The sequence below is a fragment of the Lampetra fluviatilis genome, chromosome 74 (assembly GCF_964198595.1).
Source record: "Lampetra fluviatilis chromosome 74, kcLamFluv1.1, whole genome shotgun sequence".
In the NCBI taxonomy this organism is placed as follows: Eukaryota; Metazoa; Chordata; class Hyperoartia; order Petromyzontiformes; family Petromyzontidae; genus Lampetra; species Lampetra fluviatilis.
The window spans coordinates 828,264-839,987 of NC_136348.1; the positions used below are offsets into that span (position 1 = coordinate 828,264).

The following is an 11,724-nucleotide window of genomic DNA, read 5'->3' on the forward strand; positions in this document are numbered from 1 at the left end:
GCTGTGCTGTGCTGGCCGTCCGGAGCGTCATTGAGTTTGCTCCACATGTTGTTCCGGCCGGTTTTGAAGCACCGAGATTAACTCGTGCGATTTTCTTTTTTACAGCAACATTGTTCTCCTCTCGAGAGTTGCACCAGAGGTATTTCGGGCTACTTGTGCTGGACCTCTTCGCCACAGAAAGTGATGACCGGTTTTCTGTCCGGCGTTTGCACTGTTCAGGTACAAACGATGCGGTGGCAGTTTTCTTGGGTTTGAGCAGAGCTTCCGATACTTGAAGCACATCTCGAGTTTCTTGAGGTCTTCGCACGCACAGCTTGTTTTGGACCTCATTTTGGGTCCTTCTTTGGACGGCAAGTAACAGGTCATCAGCGTCGCCAAATTTCCAGTCGTTGGTGACATGGAGGTCACTTGTGTATAGAATAGAACCCTTTTTCACGGCCATCCCTGTTAACGACTAATCACTTAACAGCGAGCCTCCATAGAGCCCAATGTGTAGTGTATAGTGTAGTGTATAGTAGTGTATTGCCTCCATAGAGGCCAATGTGTTTGTTTACCGACCGTCCGCCTGTTAACTATGGGCTGTAGTAGGTACAGTACATATTAATGCATTGATTAACCACGTTTATTTTGATGTTGTGCGTTTATATGTGTGTATCCTTATGTATTAATATCCATTGTTTAAATATTATAAAGTACAGATAGTCGCCGAGTTACGATGGTCCGACTTACGATATTTCGATCTTACGATGGCGATAGCGATATGACAAAATTGTTAAATATAAAAAAATTTGCGCGGTAGGCAAACGCAGCAGCGAACGATACGTTCAATGCATGTATGATACGTAGCTTTAGCGAATTCATTTTAGGGTTACCACGATACGATACGTTCAATGCATGTTAAAAGTTTTTTTTTATAACAGATAGGATTGTTTCCTGAAAAAACTTTCTATTAAATTGCAGTTCATGTAGGTAGGCTGGGAATTTACCTTGTTTTTTACTTTACATTTTACTGTGCAATACAATATTGTAATTAATAAATACATACAGTATATAGTTTATACAGTACGGTACTGTAAATTGCTGTTTTGCTAAATCATCACCATTCTTTAAGACTCCTGGGCAGGCTAGGCCATCTTCGACTTACGATATTTTTGACTTACGATGGGGTCGTCGTAACGCATCTCCATCATAAGTAGAGGACTACCTGTATTTTATTGGGTGAAAAAATTTAACTTGCAATGCTATCGGAACGATATTAAGCCTTTCACGTCCATTTCCTATGCTCGCTTAACCACCAAATCACTTAACGACCGGTTTCTTGGAACCAATTACCGTCGCTAAGAGGGGTTCTACTATATCGCTGTTAAAAAGTCCCGGTGCAAGTGCTGATCCTTGTGGGAGCCCGTCATGGAGTCGGCGTTTTTCGGTAACCTTCGACAGCTTTAGCACGAGGTCCTCCCCACCATACTGTGTCTTAGGCCGCTGATAGGTCTATGAAAGCGGCTCCTGCCATGTCCTTGAGCTGGAAGCCAGCTTCAATGTACTTACTCTGTGGTTCTTTCGGTAAAGTCACGTAGGTATAAAATAAAATAAATCACGACGTTTCGGGCACAACACAAGCGTCCATCATCAGGTGGGAAAGAACCAAAGAGTATGGATTCCTGCAGTCACGAAAGCTTCAAATCAAGATTCAATGTACTTGTTGAGTGCCAGCACCTGGTCGCATGTGCTGCTGCGGCTGGGTCAGAAAACCAGCACGCACAGTTGGTATCGCATTCTCGAAGATTGGTGACATTACGGGTCATTCGCATCCTCTTCAGGAGTTTGTACACCATACTAAGCAGAGATATGGGGCGGACGTTATTTGGATTTGTGGTTGATATTCCAGGCTTCGGAATGGCAACGACCATTTTTTCGGAATTTTGCCTGAAGCCATTATGTCCTAAAATATTCTGGCCAGCCAACGGCATCCTTTTTGGCCAAAGTGTTTCAGGAACTCCGGAAGAATCCCCATCTAACACTGCGGCCTTTCCTGATCTGGTGGCGTTTATGGCGTCATTGACCTCTTCTTTCAGTGAAAGGAGCAGGGACTTGCTTTGTCCACTCCAGCATGGTTGATATTAGACCTGGTGACCCTGTGAGATTTGTGAGCAGGCCGTTTTCAGCACAAGTTTGGTTCAAAACGTGTCGTAGTTTTCTGGCTTTGGTGGGCTCCGGGAGATGGTGCCGCTCGATGTCTTCAGTAAAAGATTCCCAAGTTGGCCTTTCTTAAATTATATTGTGGCACAAGCGGTGGACGTGATACAAAACCGGCATGTGCCGACCATTCAGGGAACTTGTCCACAACCATTCTGGAAGCGCAAGTGATTCACCCGAACTGGCACACGACACAGAGCTTAGGGTCAGAGGTCAGGGTTTGAATCCTTCCTCCAATGTGCAGAGTGGAAGGTGCCTCGATCTTTTGCGTCGAGCAGGAGGCACTGGTCACCAGTTGCTGCCCAGTCGATGATGGCCTATTGCTCTCCACAGGTTTCATCGGGTGCATAGCCGCAGGCCGTATAGACTCTCACTCATAGACTCACTCACTCATAGACTTCGTAACGATTCGATAATAGTTGCGGGGTTTATGGGGAGTGAGATTCCTTGGGGAGGGATATAATACACCAAACAGGTTGCTGTTTTGACACACTTTATAAATGCTACTTTCATGCACACTTATAGACAGAACCCCACAAGGATTGTGTAGCCCGCGTGACCAGCCACCGCATGCCTTAACAGCTTTTGTTCGGCCGGATCGAGGGGGCTAAACGGGCGCGGCACAGGCTAGAGAAGAGATGGAGTGATGTGTTACAGGAGGACGTGGAGCTGAGTGGACTTGCCGATGACTGGTACCAGCGGTGTCAAGATCAGCCTCTGTGGAGGAGGCTCGTGAAGGACGCTACTGGGCAGTTGGAGGCAGTCGCCCTCCAACAACAACGGAGGGCGGAGGAGCGACGCTCACAACAACGAGCGGAGCACCGGGTGGCTAAAGCACAGCAAGCTGGCACAGTCGGGGACACAAGTGGTGCATCAGTCAGTCATCTCAGTCAGTCGACCCGTGGCATCTGGGTCTGCCCTGTGATCTCCTGCCGGCGGGCATTCGCTTCAAGGTGCACATGGCCTGGCACAAGCGTCGTGGTGACGTCACCGCCACTTAGTGGCGAATGGCGGTAGTTGTTGTTGGCTGAGTGACGTCATCCCTCCCCCTCCCCTGTTAACTTGGGAGGGAAACCCCCCCATTCCCCCATACCCCTCCCCCTTCATTGAGATCAGTGACGTCACAATCCCGTCAAGTGTTCAATTATGGCGGGAAACCTCTCCCCATTGAATTTGCTCGACGAGTTTAGTGTCGGGATGGACGATTAATCGATTTCAAGTCGAAATCGCAATTTGAAACAATACGATTAGTAAATAGCAAAGGCTGCAATTGTTTTAGCGCTTTGAAAAGTTCTATTACTTTCTTATTGGAATGTGTTATACCTTTATTTATTGAACTTAACAATTGTTCTATGTTCGATCGTTCTATTTCAATTAAAACATTTGAATAAATGCATGTTGGAAGCAATCCACATCTTTTAAGTTCTCATCCTTGCATTAGAATATATAGAGTGGTTAATATTTTGATGGTACTATGTTTTAAATCTATTACATCGTGAATGTTGAACTGAAATTTAATCGCAAATCAAATCGCAATGTCAGAAAAATCGCAATTAGACGTCACCCCCAAACTGCCCCCTCCCCCCCCCCTTTGAAATTTTGGCGGGAAACCTCCCCCCATTGACTTTACTGGCGAGTTTAGTGACGTCAACCCCTAACCCATTGTTATTTGGCGGGAAACCTCCCAAATTGACTTTGCTGATGACATTAGTGACGTCACCCTTCCATCCCTGCTAATTTGGGGGGGGGGGACACCGCCATTGACTTTGCTGGCGAGATTAGTGACGTCACCCCCAACCCCCAACATTACATTTTGGCGGGACACTTCTTCCCATTGACTTTGCTCGCGAGATTGGTGACGTCAACCCCCGACCCCTCCTCACCCCCATAACCCCCGTCCCCCCGCTGACTTTGGTCGAGTTTAATGACGTCACCCCCCACTGTCCCCTCCAACCCCCACCCCTCCACCCCCGAAACTTCTTCCCATTGGCTTAGCTAACGATATTAGTGACGTCACCCCCCAAACCCCGCCCCTGTTAAATTGGGAGCCACGTGCGTTTCGCGTGTGGTGAATTCCCGGTGAGGATAATTTTCTTGCTTTTTTTACTTTTCCTCGCAATATAAAAGAAATACACGTTTAAACAACAATAATAACGACAGTAACAAGGACGACGACGGGAGCGATTGCGTTGTGTTTATTTTGGTGGGAAAGATAATCGACTCCGTCGCTACAACAATGGTAAGGCAAACAACATACTGCGTATCAACGATAAACAATTTATATTATGTGGGTCTTTCGATAAAGCCACGGAGATAGAAAAATAATATGACGATTGCTTGTGTTGCGATCGAAACGTCGTGATATTTTTTTATAATGTTTCTATCTACGTGGCTTTTACCGCAAGACCCAAAGAATATGAATTCCTGCAGTCACGAAAGTCAAAGCAACATTTAATTTATGGTTAAACTTGAAGTAAAACAAACTTGTTTTGCGTGTTTATTCAATGGCGTTTAAACTAAGCCACCCACCCACTAACCCACCCACTATAACCCACTCGCCTACCCACTCGCCTACCCACTCACCCACTCATCCACTCACTCATCCACCCACTCACCTATCCACCCACTCACCTATCCACCCACTCACCTATCCACCCACTCACCTATCCACCCACTCACCTATCCACCCACTCACCTATCCACCCACTCACCTATCCACCCACTCACCTATCCACCCACTCACCTATCCACCCACTCACCTATCCACCCACTCACCTATCCACCCACCCACTCACCCACCCACTCACCGTTGAATCAACGCGACCACCACGTGACCTCCCACCCTACCTCCACTCCCCTCAGGAGGCGCGAGGCAGAGTGGAGCACGCGCTGCAGAACCGGTACGAGGGGCGGGGCTGGGGGTGGTGATGGGAGGGGCTGGGGGGAATAAGGGGAGGGGGCTGAGAGGGGAGGGGGTTGAGGGGGGAGGGGCTGAGAGGGGAGGGGGCTGAGAGGGGAGGGGCTGAGAGGGGAGGGGGCTGAGGGGGGAGGGGCTGAGAGGGGCGGGGCTTGCGAAAGAATCGATTCGTGTGTCGTGAATTGTTACAGGGGGAATATCTCCCTCACCACGTCTCTCTCCCTCACGAACTCACCACGTCTCCCTCACGAACTCACCACGTCTCTCACCACCTCACCACGTCTCTCCCTCACCACCCCCACCACCACTAAGATGGACTCTGTGGTTCATGAAGAATGGGAAGGCTCGCCCATGGCACCTCAACCTGAGACCCATCATCAGCTTCAAATCCGTGGAGATGTTCTGGAGGTGATGGGGGTGGTGATGGGGGTGGTGATGGGGGTGGTGATGGGGGTAATGGTGGTGGTGATAGAGGTGATGGTGGTGGTGTTGATGATGGTTACAACGGTGGTGATGGGGGGATTGATAGAGTGTCTGGTTGAGTGAGTGAGTGGCTGGGTGAGTGAGTGAGTGGCTGGGTGAGTGAGTGAGTGAGTGGCTGGCTGGGTGAGTGAGTGGCTGGCTGGGTGAGTGAGTGGCTGGCTGGGTGAGTGAGTGGCTGGCTGGCTGGGTTAGTGAGTGGGTGAGTGAGTGGCTGGGTGAGTGGGTGAGTGGCTGGGTGAGTGAGTGAGTGGCTGGGTGAGTGAGTGAGTGGCTGGCTGGGTGAGTGAGTGGCTGGCTGGGTGAGTGAGTGGCTGGCTGGCTGGGTTAGTGAGTGGGTGAGTGAGTGGCTGGGTGAGTGGCTGGGTGGGTGAGTGAGTGTCTGGTTGAGTGAGTGAGTGGCTGGGTGAGTGAGTGAGTGGCTGGCTGGGTGAGTGAGTGGCTGGCTCGCTGGGTGAGTGAGTGGGTGAGTGACTGGGTGGGTGAGTGAGTGGCTGGGTGAGTGAGTGAGTGGCTGGGTGAGTGAGTGGGTGAGTGGCTGGGTGGCTAAGTGGCTGGGTGAGTGAATCTCTCTCTCCCCCCGTAGTCTCTACAACCACATCCAGCCAGCCAGCCGTCTCATAGCCGGCAGTGACTACGCAATGTTCAAGGTGACTCAGTCAATCACTCATCCAGTCACCGCCCGACTCAACCACCCACTCACCCAACCACTCACCAACTCACCCACCCACTCACTCGTCCACCCACCCACTTTCACCCAACCACTCACCCACCCTCTCACCCACTCACTCACCCACTCACCCACTCACTGACCCACCCACTCACCCCACCCACCCACTCACTGACTCATTTCACCCACTCACTCACCGACCCACTCACCCACCCACTCACCCACCCACTCACCCACCCACCCACCCACTCACCCACCCACCCACCCACTCACCCACCCACTCACTCACCCACCCACTCACTCACCCACTCATTCACTCACCCACTCACCCAGTTACTCACCCACCCACCCGCTGTGTTGTCTAGGAGGGGGTGACTCCAATGTGGGAAGACCCTGCGAACCTAGCTGGTGGACGATGGTTGATCTCACTCACAAAGCAGCAGCGCTACCTGGACCTGGATGCCCTGTGGCTGGAGACGGTGAGGAGTAGTTGTGGTGGTGAGCAGACGCTCACCCGGCCACTCACTCAGCCAGCCACTCACTCACTCACCCACTCAGCCACTCAGTCACTCAACCACCCAGTCACTCAGCCACTCACTCACTCGGCCACTCACCCACAAACACAATCACCCACTCAGCCACTCGCTCACTCAGCCACCCACTCACCCGGCCACTCACCCACTCAGCCACTCACCAAGCCACTCGCTCACTCAGCCGGCAACTCACCCACTCAGCCACTCACCGACTCTCAGCCACCTACTCTTAGCCATTCGCTCACAAAGCCGGCCACTCACCCACTCAGCCATTCGCTCACTCAGTCACCCGCTCACTCGGCCACCCGCTCACTCGGCCACCCACTCACTCGGCCACTTGCCCACTCATCCACTCACTCTCCCACTCACTCACCCACCACAGCTGCTGATGCTGGTTGGTGAGGCGCTCACCCCGTACGGTGAGCAGGTGTGTGGTGCCGTGGTGAGCGTGAGACGCAAGGGAGACCGCATCGCCCTGTGGACCTCCAACGCTGACAGCAGCGATGCCGTCATCACCATCGGGTGAGCGAGACGCTCACCTACTCACAAACTCACCTACTCACTCACCAACTCACCCACCTACTCACCCACCTCAGCCACCTACACACTCACCTACTCACTCACCCACTCACTCACCTACCCACTCATCTACTCACCCGCTCACTCACTCACCAACTAACCCACCTACTCACCCACCTACTCACCCACCTACTCACTCACCCACTCACTCACCAACTCACTCACCAACTCAGCCACTCATTCACTCACCTACTCATTCACCCACTCGCTCGCTCACCCACATGCTCGCTCACCTACTCGCTCAGTAACGCACTAACCCAGCCACTCACTTAGCCACTCACTCATCTACCTACTCTCACTTTCCCACTCACTCTGGCTGTGTCTTTGTCTCATCTCTCTGGCCGTGTCTCTCTGACCGTGTCTTTGTCTCTGTGTCTCTCTGACGGTGTCTGTCTGCGTCTCTCTCTCTATCTGTCTGCATCTCTCTGTCTGTGTCTCTGTCTCTCAATGTCTCTGTCTCACTCACTGTGTGTCTCTGTCTATCTAGGCGTGTGTACAAGCGCAGGCTGGGCTTGCCTGCCGACACGCTCATCGCTTACCAGGCGCACGGAGACAGCATGGTGAAGAGCGGACAGCCTTCGGCGGACAGTGCCCGGCAGACATCGGCGTGGTCGGACAGGGAGAGAGCAGGGGGCGGAGAGACAGCGGCACCAGCTGGAGGAGACACGGGGTGGTGAGACACGGGGAGAGTGAGACGCGAGGAGAGAGGGACACGGGGAGAGAGACACGGGGTGGTGAGACACGGGGAGAGTGAGACGCGAGGAGAGAGGGACACGTGGAGAGAGAGACACGGGGAGAGAGACACGGGGAGAGAGACACGAGGAGAGAGGGACACGGGGTGAGAGAGACACGGGGAGACAGACACGGGGAGAGAGGGACACGGGGAGAGAGGGACACGGGGAGAGAGGGACACGGGGAGAGAGGGACACGGGGAGAGAGGGACACGGGGAGAGAGGGACACGGGGAGAGAGGGACACGGGGAGAGAGGGACACGGGGAGAGAGGGACACGGGGAGAGAGGGACACGGGGAGAGAGAGACACGGGGAGAGAGACACGGGGGGGGCGAGGGTGAGGCACGGGGGGGGGAGGGTGAGACACGGGGGGGGGGGTGAGACACAGGAAGAGAGACACGGGGGGGGGAGGGTGAGACACGGGGGGGGGGGGGGGGTGAGACACAGGGAGAGAGACACGGGGGGGGGAGGGTGAGACACAGGGAGAGAGACACGGGGGGGGAGGGTGAGACACGGGGGGGGGTGAGACACGGGGGTGGGGAGGGTAAACACGGGGGGGGAGGGTGAGACACGGGGGGGGGGTGAGACACAGGGAGAGAGACACGGGGGTGGGGAGGGTAAACACGGGGGGGGGGGGGTGAGACACGGGAGGGTGAGACACGGGGGTGTGTGACACATGGGGGGGGTGAGACACGGGGAGTGATTTTCTGTGTTCACTAAAATAAATCTGCAGCCTCATGAGATGTGGTGCTGATCGTTATTTGAATGAGTGAGTTGGTGGGTGGGTGACTTGGTGGGTAGGTGATTTGGTGGGGGAGTGAGTGAGTTGGTGGGTGGTTGAGTGAGTGGGGGAGGAAGTGAGTTCGTGGGTGGCTGGGTGGGTGAGGTGGTGAGTGAGTGGGTGGGTGACTTGGTGGGTGGGTGACTTGGTGGGTAGGTGATTTGGTGAGGGAGTGAGTGAGTTGGTGGATGGTTGAGTGAGTGGGGGAGGAAGTGAGTTGGTGGGTGGCTGAGTGGGTATGTGGGAGGGTGAGGTGGTGAGTGAGTTGGTGGGTGGGTGAGTTGGTGAGTGAGTTGGTGGGTGGCTGAGTGGGTGGGTGGGTGAATGAGCGGGTGAATGAATGTGTGAGTGACTGACTGTCTGCGTGGGTGACTCACGCTCAGCAAGTCCAGGCCGGCAGGGTTCAGCGTCTTGACGGAGCTGCCCAGTGTGCTGCCCATCCACTTGGGGATAGACGTCTGGAAGTTGGGCAGAGCCTCCACGGGGAGAGAGACAGGGAGAGAGGGACACGGGGAGAGAGAGATGGGCAGTGTTGAGTCTATGGGCAGTGTTAGTCTATGGGCAGTGTTGAGTTTGTGGGCAGTGTTGAGTCTTTGGGCAGTGCTGAGTCTATGGTAATTCGACAGTACAGAGTCCAGAGTAGCTACGACCGTCTCACCGGAAGATGCGGGAGACACGGTACAGACTCCACAGTACAGAAACCACAGTACAGACTCCTGCACAGCGGCCTCCACGGCCACCGCTGCGGAGTGGCGGGGAGAGCCCAGCAGCACCTCGGGACGGGGGGGGGGGGCGCGGTACCACAGCGTCACCGCCTGGGGTGAGTGGCAGACAGATGGGGGAGGGGGGTGGGACAGATGAGGATGAGACACCGACAGAGAGAGACAGAGACAGGCAGAGAGAGTGAGTGAGTGGCTGGGTGAGAGACAGACATAGAGATGGAAACAGAGATATGCAGAGAGACATAGTGAGTGGGTGGGTGAGTGCTACAGATAGAGAGACAGAGAGATACAACAGAGAGATAGAGCGAGGAACAGCGAGAGAGACAGACAGACACAGAATGGGTGAGTGAGTGGATGAGTGTGTGTCTTTTGTGAGTCTGTGTGTGTATGAGTCTGTGTGTGCGAGTCTGGGCAAGATCTGGGCAAAGTCCCATCGGTGAGCTGGGGGGGGGTCAGACATTTGTGACGATGGGGGGGGGGGTGAGAAATGTGACGTCACTTGCAGCTATTGACATTCTCGTCGTTCTCGGCTTAACGAGTCCACGCACTCCCAACCGAGTCGACGCTGCTCACCCCCAGCTCTTGAAGTTGTCTCTCCCCACTCCAGCAGTAGAGACAGGACCCACACCTCTCCGTTTCATTTATTAGGTGTAGCCCTGTGAGCCATTCGGCTCTTGAATCGGGTGCACACGCAACAAGCAAACACATGAACGAGAACAAGAAAATATCTTAAAGTGAATTTCGATTTAAAGCTTTCGTGACTGCAGGGATTCATCTTCTTGGTTCTTTCGGTAAAGTCACGTAGAAGGGAAATAATAAAATAATAAAAATAAAACAATAAAATACAATTCTCACGACGTTTTGGCCACAACGCAAGCAGCCGTCCTCAGGTGAAGAACAGGGCTGTCGGAAAGACAGCGTCCTAATGACAGCCCTGTTCTTCACCTGAGGACGGCTGCTTGCGTTGTGGCCGAAACGTCGTGAAAATTGTATTTTATTATGTTTTATTTTTATTATTTCCCTTCTACGTGACTTTACCGAAAGAACCAAGAAGATCTTAAAGTGACCATGTGACTTAAGTGCAAACAGAAAATCCAGGAAAAGACAGCAAAATATTCCAGAAAAAAGCACCGCACACCAACGCTGCGTGCAAAAATCCCAGTGGGATGCAAGTCAAACAACAACAACCACAAGACAACTTAGATTAAGGCCATCAGTCTAACTCCATACTCCAACAAACAAACATGGCCAAACCAAAAAACGTTTTCGAAATCACCAAAATAAAGCCATAAAAGTAATGAAACAGTGATCATAGGAACTGTGACCGAATTTTCACAATAAACAACATGTGCCACCAAACCCTGCAGCCATCACAGCTGGCTGCATGAGTCACTCCACAACAGCGCACTCAGCCCCAGGTACGGCACTCACGGCGTCTCGGGCTGCACTGTTCGGCAGCGCTGCGCGTGGCTGCTCCACACTCCCACGATGGATGAGGCCTTGTGGCTCCACTCCCTTTCTCCTATTTCGTTGCCCCTATTATAGGCGGTACATTTGCACAATCGGGCTTCCCCACTCATCGGCATTCATCTTTAGTGGCTGATATTCGTTTCTGTATTTTAATGCAGCGTGCCAAAATCTCACTCGAATGTTTCGTTTTTGGTCGCGAAAGCCGACGGTGTTAAATATGCGAGCCTCCGCGGGTGAAAGGCAGTGACGTGCGGTCAGGGGAGGCAGGGGGAGGCAGAGCCTCACCTGCCATACTCCAATGAAATTAGCTGTTACGAAAAGTAAAAAATAATCAAATAAAATGTTTTATTTCCCCCCCCCCCCCCCCCACTGATCTGTGTTATAAATGTAATTTCTGTACGATTCTAATTATTTATAGTCAAAATCGCCAGATTTGCGGAGCTCCGCTGCAAATACAGGGAGAGAAGAGAGACGAGAGGTGAGGCAGCGACGAGCTCAGCCTCCCCTCTGATTGCGCAACCCCTCAGTAACTGGATGGAGCGCGGGCAATAAGCGCGTGCCCGCTACTATCTCTTTGTCATGATTGGAATCGTACAGGGATGACATCTATAGCACAGATCAGTGAAAAAAAATCAGAAATGTTTT

The 11,724-nt window shown here is 52.7% G+C and overlaps 1 long non-coding RNA gene across 1 annotated transcript; it reads left to right on the plus strand.

Moving 5' to 3' along the window:
• Positions 1-4,362: 4,362 nt before the first annotated feature.
• On the plus strand, positions 4,363-5,515 carry LOC144953315 (uncharacterized). The gene is made up of 3 exons (XR_013640797.1): positions 4,363-4,435; positions 5,059-5,096; positions 5,426-5,515. It is a non-coding gene; the product is annotated as an uncharacterized LOC144953315 (long non-coding RNA).
• Positions 5,516-11,724: the final 6,209 nt, after the last annotated feature.